The sequence below is a fragment of the Triturus cristatus genome, chromosome 12, assembly GCF_964204655.1.
Source record: "Triturus cristatus chromosome 12, aTriCri1.1, whole genome shotgun sequence".
In the NCBI taxonomy this organism is placed as follows: domain Eukaryota; kingdom Metazoa; phylum Chordata; class Amphibia; order Caudata; family Salamandridae; genus Triturus; species Triturus cristatus.
This window is the reverse complement of record NC_140595.1, coordinates 224,568,694-224,581,080: the sequence shown is the minus strand read 5'-3', so window position 1 is coordinate 224,581,080 and position 12,387 is coordinate 224,568,694. Positions and strand designations below refer to the sequence as shown.

Genomic DNA, 12,387 nt, shown 5'->3' with positions numbered 1-12,387 from the left:
CCAACGAGCTCAGTGGATGTCTGTAGTTATTTATTTTTATTTAATGTGGGCGTTTATCCAGTAGCAAGCACATGACTGGCAGCTTTACAGGGCTATTTTTACTACAATAGAGGTGAAGTTGCCAAATAAGGCACAACTTATAATCCCTTGGCATTGCATTCTAGGATTTGCAGTTTCTGGGCTTCAGTTTAAACTTCAGTTGAACTTAGGAATCTGAAAACTATGATTTGATGAACGAAAATCTTGTACTTGAAAGGTGGTGTGCTACAACAAACCATGGTTCACTAGCCCTAAGTACAAGTTTTTGTGCGATATCGCGTCAAGAGGACAATGTTCCAATGAACAGTTTTCAGCTCTCCTTGACTCATTAGGCTTGGTGCTCTTTACACACACATCCAGTCACATGTAGTGACTTATTTGCTTATCTGCAGAAGCACCAGCTCTCATGTTGTCATTGGCAGTGACCTGTTAGTTCAGACTACCAGTTGTACAAAAATAACACTTTATATAAGTACTTCTCAATGCAGTGTTATATTGTGCCTGTTAGTGTCAAAGCTTCCACGTTAAAGAACGGTAGCTATTGTAGCTCCCAGAATAATGTGCTGCATGAATAAATACTTATACAATCCCATAGGTAAGACCTGTTGCCTATGCCAATGCTTGTTTTAGCAGGTGCAAGTTGTTTTTAGGTCAAGCTTTCAACCTCTTGTATATACTTTAGTGTATACTACTGTGTCTGCCTACTGCTTTTTGTTTGTTTCAGTGTCCTTTAAAAATAATTGCTTGCTAGTGGTGCATCCTGGCTCTTTGTCCCTCCTATTTAGGTCGAGCCTTGACACTGCACGTGCTGTCTGCAAGACCTGCAGTCAACAATCTACAGAGGGAAATTCTACCGGCTGCTTACCATTGGTTGACAACTGCGTTAGTCTTCTGTGGTGACTCCTCACTGGTTGTCACTCCAGATTTATCACTTCAGTTTTGTACTGAGGAGCACCGGCCAATTACAGTTCCCTTACGCTCTAGCGCTGTAATTGTTCCTTCGAGGACTACTTCGATAAAGCAGAAGCTTCCACACATAGCATGCAGGCTGTCTATCGCTTGCTTTGTCTGCACTGCCGTAACTCTGTGGGGGATGCTGCCTTGTCCAACTCTCTCCCACCCCCAATGCTATTCCAGAATCACACCAAATCATTTAATTTACATTTTCCCAGCGCGCCATGCCATCCCTTAACTTTTATAAAGGCGGCAAGCGGCTTGCTTTATTGTCCAGCACGGAGAGTGTGCAGTGAATGCAGGCATGCTAAACAGGGCTATCGTGCATGTGTAATTAATAAATGTATTGTCCTGGAGCACTCGTAATATGCTGCTGGGTGTAGAGGGGCGTCCCTGTGCAGCGGACTGCCTACTGATTGCACATTCGCACTCATACTTTCATTTGTTACACCTCCCCGCTACTATTCATCACCTCCGGGTACTTGTGGCCATAAAGCCTGCATCCTCAGTGCAAATGCATAGGCAATTGCAGTACGCAGGACTCCCCCCGCATTCCGTTTGCCACTCCAACCTCGATGCTCCTCTCCCAGCAGCCCAGGTGCCAGCATCCTCACTGCCGTCTACCAGTCTCAAATCAGGCAGCTCCCCTGTAATACAAGCATTTGCAATGCAATAGGTCTTGCAGTTACGCGATTTTACGCTATTGGTATTGCAAATGGCAGTGCCTTTTATTTATGTTTTAAAAATGAAAACAAAACTAAAAGGCATTGTTATTTGCAATGTCAATAGCTCAAACTCCCGTAAATGCGAGACCTGTTGCTTTGCAAATGCTTGTTCTCTTTTGTTCCTCCCACAGAGCAGGTACCAAGTACTGTATCATTATTCTTTGGTTGTTTATCTGTTCTATGGGGGGCAATTTTTCTCTTGGTTTCCTTCTCGGTTACTTTTTGCCTGTGTTCAGCTTGGCGGCTTTAGCTGCTTGCATTTGTCCCTCCTACCACCGCCCATGTTGCTGCTAGCCCTTCCCACTCACCTTTGTGCCTGATGCTTCTGTTCCTCACCCCTCCCGCCATATTACTTGTTTTGGTAGTCTCGGGGAAATTCAGCGATTTGCCCAGAATTACATATCTGGCCTTCAATGATAACTTGAGTCCAGAGGAATCCCATATTGAGCACCCCTCACAAGGCAGCGATTCATTTCCACTAGAGTAGCTCATAGGGTATCCCTGACATAGTGCGAGGCAGATTGGTCAATATGGAAAAGTATGTCCTGGTGGCATGTGAACAGCAGCCTGTTAGGATAGACGGCTGTCCTTTGAACTGAACTGTTAGTTTAATCCGCATTTGTGTCCAATTTGGGGAGCTGCTTATCGGCTGCAGCTGTCTTTGTACCATGCTTTATGTAATAATTATTAAGAATATGTCCACACTGATGCACAGAACCGGGCCTGCAGATAAAAGGGTCATTTTGTAGAGGTGTGAGAGAGGATAATGAGAGCTTGCCTGCACAGTGCGATCCCACTGCAAATTCCCTGCAGGGCTTCTGTGCAGACTCACAGCCCACTGCAGTCAGACTCCCTTCAAACCTAATGTGCCTACTTAACCCCCCCCCTTCCCCCCCCCCCCGCAAACCCTTGGCACACTGCATATTGTGTGCTGTGTGGAATGTTTGCAGACCTATTGTAGATTCCCCTTCTAGCAATTTGCCCATTCCATATTGTTTGCAAACCCACAACCTTCTGCAGACTCCTCACAAAGCCCCCTGCAATTTGCACACTGCCTATAGACTACTGCGGATGCTCTACAAACCATGTGCACGCTGCAGAAAGCTGGCTCTGTATATACTATACCAAAATGAGGTATAGTGTGCACAGAGTCCAGTAGAACCCTAATAATAGGCTTAGGTAAAAGTAGATGGCACCTTATTCTCTATTTGTGGTAGTGTGAGCGAGCAGTAAGGCTTTATCAGAGGTAGTGTTAAGCCTTTGTTTTACACACTCAGGCAAGAAATGATGTCACACATTCAAAGACTGAACTCAGACCAATTTTTTTGTATAAAAATATTATTTAGTTATATTTATTTTCTAGAACCAAGCAAGCTTGGCACAGGTAAGTGTAAATGGTACTTTTCAAGGCAGGTTGAACAATACAAGCAAGCTGATAAAATGACTTCGTTACAGGTTTGTAAAAACTTTGAATACAGTTGAAATTACTTTTGATTACTCATGGAATACTTTTTTTACTGAGTGTGACATGCCTAGATATCACACTGGGACATTTCCTTGAGACAATGTAAGTAAAGCAGTGTTTGTATATTTGCAGTTCTTCACGTTTTCATACAAACCAACTCCACGCTTGAGGTTATTGACTTCAATGTAAGTACCTAGGTTTGGGAGTTGGTTTTCTGGGGTAAGAACCAGAGTTCCCTCAGGGTCAAATATGCACTCTCAGCGGCACTAGAGCGGCCGGGTGCTGAGGCCCAATGTTATCCAGTGGGGGATAGGGGGCCTCCGGTTGGTGCCTGCTCACGAGCAGGCTACAAGGTTGTGTGAGCAAAGCTCCTGGTGTTAGGCTCAGGGCAAAGGGGGATCCGAGTTAGCACCCAAAGTGCACCCGCAACAGCTGGGTGCCGGGTGCTGTTTTGGCGTCGGGTGCCCTCTTGTTTTCAATGGGGATTCTCCTGTTGCAACAAAGACTGCAGGCTCGGGACGGAGATCTTCTGGAGGTGACCACCAGTTGGAGAGGTACGTTGGGATGCCTGGGGATGCTGGGCCACTGTTGGTTGGTCCACCCCAAGCCGTGGGACGTCGGGTGCAGGGGTGTCTTTAGGTGTCGGGTTTTCTTGCCAGCTCAGGTCGCTGTTTGGGGGATCCTCCAGAAAGGGGCTGCAGGCATCGATTGGAGATTCGAGGCAGGTCAGAGATCACCAGATCTCAGGTCCGGTTAGCCGGGGAAGACCTCCTGTCGGCGTGTGGTGCAAAGTGGTGCAGACTCGTGGATTTGGCCGGAGTCGGAGTCTGTTGGTGAGCAAATCCAGTGCTCACAGGAGACAAAGTCTTGGGTTGGGAAGGCAGGGCAGGTCCTCCGGGTTCTCGAGGGCTGCTGGCTGCAGGACACATCAGGATTTTGCTGAAGCAGGTTCGAGTTGGGGACAGGCCAGTAGGGCTGGGGCCAAGTCAGTGGGCGTCCTCCTCTTCTTAGTTTCAGCACAGCTTCTTCGGTCCTTCTTTTCTTTTGGTCAATTCTTGTCTGAGGAGGCAAGGTTCAGGATTGCCCCTAAATACTAGATTTAGGGGCGTTACAGGTAAGTAAAGTTCGGGACCAATGGGTCCCTTCCTTGGGGTGGGTACACCCCCTATTAAGCCACCCTCCAGTGGGAGGGGGCCATATGCCTCTCTGATTGGTTGGGTCCCACATCTGCAAGATGGTGGCGACTGAGAGTTGGGCTTCACCTCGCCTTCCCCACCTGAGGGATGGGGCTGGCAAAGGTGGGCACACCTCCCATCCTCACTTAGTTTTCCAGCGGATTCTCCCATCTGAAGTGGGGGGTCAGAACCGGTGGGGGCCAGTTTCTGGAAGCAGCAGATGGCTGGGGTTAGCTTACAAAGACAGCAAGCTTTTGAAGCTTCCCCTTCGTTGACCCTGCCCATCCTGGAGGAGGAGGCTTGCACCTCATCCCAGGATGTGTATTGTTCCTGAACCCGGAGAGCAGCAGGCTTTTGACCTAGAGGACCTGAAACATGTCTGGTGGTGGCAGCTGGCAAGCAGCCACTCAGCCAGGACTCTAGAGATAGGTCGTTTTTCAGGGGGCATCTCTAAGATGCCCTCTGAGTGTATTTTTCCTTAAATCCCACACTGACATCAGTGTGGGTTTAATGTGCTGAGAAGTTTGATATCAAACTTTCCAGTTTTCAGTAAAGCCATTATGGTGCTGTGGAGTTCGTAATGACAAACCCCCAGCACCATATACTCTTATTGGCATTGCTGCACTTACAATGTCTATGAATTGGTTTGGACACTGTAGGGGTACAGGGCACATGCACATGTACCCTCACCACTGGTATAGTGCACCCAGCTGGAGGGGTGGCTGACCTATGCCAGGGCAGTGGGTTGTAGGCATGGCACACAGGGACGTGTGTCATGTCGACTTTTCACTTTGTTCTGCACCAAAAAATTCAGCCTGCAATATATATATGAGGGAGAGAGAGAGAGTGACACAATAAGTGCGGCAGCCCTTAGAGGCCTTGCTTGGCCACAGTGCCCTTGGTACCAAGTTACCATTTACAAGGAACTGACATGTGACCAAAGAGTACCAATTGGGTTTGATTTCAATGCAATTTCGGGAAAGAACATAGGCCCTGGGTACCTAGTTGGCAGGAACCCAGGGCACACTCAGTCAAAGTACATTAACAGTTTGGCAAAAAGTGGGGGCAACCTAGCAAAAAGAAGTCACTTTCTTACACACGCGGCAGTCTTCCTGCACACTCTGCCCAGTGCATACTCTCTCTAGACTAGAACTACTGAAGACACCCTGCAAACCCTCTGTCTACTGTGTACTCTCTGCAGGCTCACTACAAATCCTCTTCCCGCTGCATGCTTTCTGCTAATCCTCTGCCCACGGTATAGTGTCTGCATATCTATTGCCCTCTGCAGACTCCAGATAAACACTCTGCAAACTGTCTGCAGGCCCACTGCAAACTCCCTACAAACTATCCACTGCATGCTGTCTGCTAATATTGCACTCACTTCCATGTCTGAAGACTAACTGCTCATTGCAGACTCCTTAGAAACTGCCCACTTCATACTGTCTGCAACCACAATACAGATTTCCTGCAAACCCTCCGCATATTCCATACTGTCTGAAAATCCACTAGCCTATGCAGATTCCCCGCAAACACTCTGCCCTTTGCATGCTGTCTGCAAATCCATTGCCCGCAGTCGACTACCTACAAACCCTCTGCCAGTTTCATAATGTCTACTAACCCGCATCCCGCTGTAGTCTCCCTACAAATCCCTTCCCTTTTCATGTTTTCTGCAGTTCTTCAGCTGAACCAGTCTCTGCATACCTTGTGCGGACCCTGATTGTACTGCTGAGATTCTCAAACTGCAGACTATGTGCCCACTCCCTCCACTTGCTGTTAGTGTACCCTCCGCAACCTTCATAATGCAGACCTAATGTTCATTGCATTTCCTTTATATGCCCTCTAAAAATGTCTGCCCAACTAGCCTGAGAACTGCTTGTGCTCTGTAAACTGTCATTTAATACTTTTGATATGTACTCTACTGAGTCCACACCATATGCTCAGTGCCATCTTGGATTATGTTCAGTGTTTCTAATGACAGTAGACATTGGGCAGCCTGATAGCAGCATCTGAGTGCGTCTCTGGACCACTATGGTGTGCAGCTGACCTGGTTATGGACAATTCAGCCTTTAGATCAGCTCTTAAACCCATAATTTTAGGTCTTGCCTCATGCACTGTCCATTGGCAGATATTTTGTTAGCTTACAGTTTGTTTACAATCCAATCTTTCTTTACCATTTGTTGGCCTTATTGCCCTTCTCTTTTACATGCTTCTAAATTTATGACTTGTGTGGGGTTTACTTCCCCATTGTGAGCTTGCTCCTTCTCTAAAGCATTGACACGTTAATGTATCCATATGCTGCCTGGTGCTATTTTTTTTTGTTAGTTAAACATTCGACAAGAGTGCGTTTGTTTTCCAGCTGTCTTCTTCCTGTGCTTCTCTGCCCAGCCGTCTTCATATTGCTGTCTCTTACATGTGTGTGTGTGTGCGCCCCGTCTTGGTGTTGCTGCGTCTTGCCATGTGCTTCTAAGTCCCACCATCTCCGTGTTGCTTTGTCTCAGTGTTGTGTGCTTCTCTGTTCCTCCCATGTTGTTTCCGCCCCCCCATGTTGCTTCCCCATGTCCTTATAGCTCTGTCTCAACATTTGTATATGTTCCCCGTCTTTATGTTAATCTGGCTTCCCATGTGGTTCTATACTTTTGGCAATGTTTCTTCGTCTCATCATGTGCTTCTCTCCCACATTCATTGTGTTTCTGTTCCCTATGTTGCTTAACCCCTCCTCCACTCTCCTCACCCCAATTTTCTTCTGCTCACCTCCCTGTCATTTCTTCTTTTTAGTTACTGATCCAACTAGGATCTGTAAATTTTGTAGGCACAAATATTTGTGGTGTGCACATTTACAAAATGACTCCACCATTCAAGCCGTAATGTGTGTGTTATTTTTTAAATTATTTAGCTATGCTGCGTAGCCTCAGGGATGCGGTGCAGCATTGCTAAAACATATTGGCAAAGCCACTAGGTCCCAAAGGCGACTCTTTCTGCCTCTCTCATGTGGTTGACTTCAGGTCTTCGAGCACAGTTTTTCCTGTGGCTTTTCAAAGCTTGTGTCCTCAATCCCACGCTGTCCTCCTCCTTCTTGGGGTGTCATATCCAGGCGCTCCCTCCTTATGCGCCTGTCACCTGCCCTCCCCTTCTCTTTCTCACACACTCTTTCTGCTCCTCTGTCTGGAGTTCATTCACCACTTCATGCATAAACTACCTACCCCTCTCTGTCTTCCTACCTATTCTGAGCAGCTCTCACCCTGATCTATCCATTAGGCCACATAACAGACAATTCCACTTCAACCCACATAATTCTACTTCAAACCACATACACCCGCTCTACTCCAAACCAAAACACACAAGTAAAAGATATTGTCATTTACAAAGCCAGTAGCTCGAACTCTTGCAAATGCGAGACCTGTTGGCACTGCCAATGCTTGTTAATTGATGTCCCCCATTGTTTTCATGCCTGACGCGTTGCGTCTCGGTCAACCAAGCCCCCTTCTGAGGCTGCTCTAGTTTAGTGACATGGCAACATGTCCGTGCACTAACTGAACATCATGGGCAAATGGGAGAAGTTTTCTCTCTCCACTTGAATGCCTGTTTTTTTTTTTTGTTAGCTGATCTTCCATTCTAAGTGGCTTATGGAGATGCCTGGTTCTGTCTAGTGTCAGCGCTATCTTAGTAGTACCTAGTAGTTCGTTTTAGATTTAATATGTGTTTTTTTTCTCACTTTTGATTTAATCCTATATTTTATTTCCACATACGCCAGCTGCAAAGGGGAGCCTTTGTTAGCAGATAGGAGTTGCTGGAATCCAGGTGTTTTTAATTTATATCCCCCTTAATTTCTTGCCTGTCACGTCACATCCAGGCATGCCCCTTTTGAGACTGGTCTATTTTAATAACATGGCAGCGCGTTTGCATAGCGGACGTTCTGCTGGCGAGCCAAAGGTCAAGCCCGTTGGCCCCCGGAACACACCGTGCGCCAGGAACCCTGGCGGATTTAGGATAGAATTGAGTTCACGTCAGATATACACTAGGTTCCAATTACTAGGCCTTCGTCATCGAGATGTGTTGACCAGAGGTCTTTTACCCAATAGGGCATGTCTGGATTCTGGCACTTGCCCCAAGTGCAGTTTGTCTCTAATGATGGCTGGCTACAAGGGTCCTTTTAAGTAACTGGATGCTTTGATTCCCTGAGCACTCAACGAAGGCTACAGGGGAGACAGGTCGTAGTTTAGCTTGCTTATTGACAAATGCACACTTGTTAATTAAAAACAAGATAGAAGTAATGAACTTCATTCTCACAATCTAGTCATACACTGTTTTTTGTCACAGAAACCTGGGTGCAGGAGCACTCTGGCCTGATCTTTCAGAGGGGGTTCCTGCAGGATATGCTATTGTTGGATTAGACCGCCACATTAGCATGGTGGACGGACTTGCCATTATTCTTAGCGACACCCTGCATTGTTTGCTTGAGCCTTATTTGTCTCAATTGCAGTCTCATTGTGAGGCCACTCTGTTTAAACTTAAAATCCATGATGCCTTTTCCGTCACAGGTCTTCTTATCTATCGCCCTCATTGGCCTAGGACTTGTTTTTTGTCATTGTTAGGCCAGACAATTGAACCATTTCCCCTTAAATCTAATTTCTCTATTCTTGGGTATTTTAATTTTCATCTAGAAGCTGCCGCATGTCAGTACATCTCCTCTTTTATTGATATTATGACCAGCATGGGTTTCACACAGATTGTTTAGTCTACACATAGGGAGGAGCACCCACTTGATGGGATCTTCGTTAATCACTCTAGGATTTGTATAGGGGGAGCTGCTAAGCTGTTTGAATAATTGGGTGGTAGGTTTCTCCATCTTCTAGCCAACAAGGCACAAAAAAAACATAACCTATAACCATAGAAATTCACTGAAAAAACCATAGGTTTCAGGCAGGTTATAGTTAGAAATTAGCATTTAAAAAAAACATAGAAATTCACTGAAAAAAACATAGGTTTCAGGAACGTTATAGTTAGTCGGAAATTTCACTTGTATAAAACCATAGAAATTCCAGCGTTATAGTTAGTTCAGCTAACTATAACTCACGCCCCCGCAATGCACTGCTGATGACGTCACATATTACATCATTCATGACATGTTCAGTGACATCACTGATGACATCACTGATGACATGTCAAATGACATCACTGATGACATTATCCACGTGAAAATCTGATACACCTCCTCACACCTGAATATAACCTTTGATACACCCACTCTAAAATACAGACTACCATTTTCGAAAAAATAGGCACATCAATATCAGTTACTAAATACGCACTGACTGATTCCTAGGTCTACACACACACATCCACTCATTCAACCATACAGTTACTCATACATGCAGTCACTCATCAATATAACACTATCAAATGCACTCATACACCTATACAGACCCTCACACACTGCCACATATCCAGAGTAACTCACACACCTAGTCAGTCATGCAAAGAATCAATCATACTTCCATTAAGACATAATTACTCTCTTATAGACTCACTGATAAAAATACACACTCATCCATGACTCTCACATTTACTGACTCTCACATATAGTTTAAATATTGCTGGTCCTCATACAGAAAAACCATTTGCTCTTTGGTTTAAACACAAAACCTAAATTGGCCAGGTGTAAGTGCCGCCTGACCAGGATGAAAACAGGAAACATAGGTTTCAGTTGCAAGAGTGCTATTTTTTAGGCTATATTGGAATTTTTCTCTACAAAAATCAAGTCAGCTGACCACTCTTTTAAGGAGCTCTTTAAGATTGTAAACTCCTTGTTCAACTCCCCTTATCTGCTGAACTTGGATACTGCTGAGTCTTTTTGTGATAATTTAGTAGCTCTTTTCCAAACTAAGATTTTAAATATCTATTCTGAGTTCTCCCACTCTTGTTACCAGGTGTATCTGGTTTCTGAGTCTATTGTCTCCCTTCCTGTGAGCACTCGTGCTTTTTCCTTTTATCTCAGGTCTCTGTGGCACAACTTATGAAGTGTTTGTTAGTGATTAAATCAGGATCTCTCTTACATCCGTGCACTTACAAGTTCTGCTATTTGCTCCCTACATAGTGTCCTGAGTGTCTTATTCTGACAATTCTGTTATAGAGGCAGGGCTTTTTCCTAGGGCCTGGAAAGAAGCGAGTATCATTCCACTTAAAAAAAAATAGAGAAAAAAAATTATATTGTGATGAATGTAAAAGTTGTTAGCTCATTTCTTTGTTACCTGCTCTGTCCAAGACCCTATGAAAACATTTTAAGCAGCAACGTATGAAATATATTGATACCAGTCAACTCCATGATCCGTCTCAGGCAGGCTTGAGAAGCGAGCACGGTACCGAATCCACATTGGTTGTGGCAGTAGACAGCATCAGATTAGTGGTGGACCAGGAGGAGATCGCAGTCTTGGTCATGCTCGATCTTTCCACAGCTTTCGAACCTTCTACATGTTCTCACCCACACTTTCAAATATGCGTCTTTCTTAGCTGGGCATTGAGTGTAAAGCTCTTGGTCTACTGAAATCTTTTTGGTTGATTGAACCTATACACTGACATGTGGTCACTTTATGGCCAAAGCTTTCTGTTTTCCATATGGAGTGCCTAAATGCTCCTCATTGAGCCCAACCTTGTTTAACCTGTACTTTTCCTCCTTAGCCAAGCTGATACAGTTATTCAGGTTCTAGGTTTTGTCCAATTGGGCACTCCGGGCAAGGGAACACACCAGTATACCATGCAGGGGACATTCCTATCCTTACAAATGTCTTTAACATAACCAATTGAGGTTGAAGGAAATATGAAGGCAATCCTTGGCCTAATTGGCATGATAAGGGTACACACTTTAGGCTTCAAGCCACCTATATTATCTAAGAGTCAGTCTCCTATTAGCAACCAATAATTTTGTCCGGTTCAGGTTGGTCAGTTGATCCCCATCAGAATCCAGTGTTGAATATAGATAATGGAAATATAAGGCAACTCAGAAGTAACCCATAATATATATATTGGTGGAAGAGGTGTGGTGCAGCGGCCAGGGCGGCTGACTCGAACACGGGGGCTCACGGTTCGATTCACGGCGCAGGTTAGCCTAGCACCATGTGACTCTGGGCAATTGCTCAGTTAATCTTCCCAACGCCCCCCTTCACCTTGACACCCTTAGGGGTAATTGTTCGTGCTTCACAAATACTGGATTTAATATACAAAGAAGGAAGAAGTTATAAGTATCCCCTGAATACCAGCACCTCAATATAGCTAGTGTACTCTGAGATCTTAGACCATAGTGTCTAGTGCAACAAATGGATCCAGTAGATCCATAAAATGCAAGTCATTTTGTCAGTGTTTATTAGGAAGTTGTTTACCACTTTGATCAAAGCAAGGTTGATGGCATGGACTGAATAAAGGCCTGATTGCATCTTGTTAAATGACTAGAAACGATTGAGGTGATCTGAAGTTGATGGGTTTCTCACTATATTACTTAGAAATCACGAGGCCAGTAACACGTCTGCAGTTGCTGGGAATAGAGGAGGCCAGACTAGTTTATATGGAAGGTTGCTAGATTTTCGTGTGCTTTACAATGACAACCCGCAAAAGTGAGTAATATATAATGTTTGAAATCTAGGGCCAGAAGAAGTCGGGACATTAGTAAATCACCCTTGGAGAATTGGATTCACTGCAGATAACTGCCATTCACCAGAAATAAAAGTGAAAAGATTTCACCTTCAGGGCTCAAAGCAAAACTAAAGCTGAACTTCAGTCACATTAGTGGGTTGCCCTCTGTAGCCTGTGGGGACTCGAGTAGTGAGGTAATTTCTTACAACTGTTCGGTTCATCAGTTTCCTGACTGTTCGTCCAATGCATCAATATTCTGTTTAGCAAAAAGCCAGCAGTGGAGTCGTAATGTTCTTCAGCTTAAAAAGTGACAATATAGGAAACGACAACATGAGGCAATATTTTTACTGACTGAAAATGTTCTTTCACTCAGTCTTTGACCAAGTTGATCTTCTCATGCCAAGTT

At 44.9% G+C, this 12,387-nt stretch overlaps 1 protein-coding gene across 4 annotated transcripts in view; it reads left to right on the top strand.

The window, feature by feature from the left end:
- The window catches only part of WDR59 (WD repeat domain 59), a 766,237-nt gene that overhangs the window by 256,147 nt on the left and 497,703 nt on the right, over window positions 1-12,387 (top strand). The gene's annotated exons all lie outside the window — the stretch shown is intronic.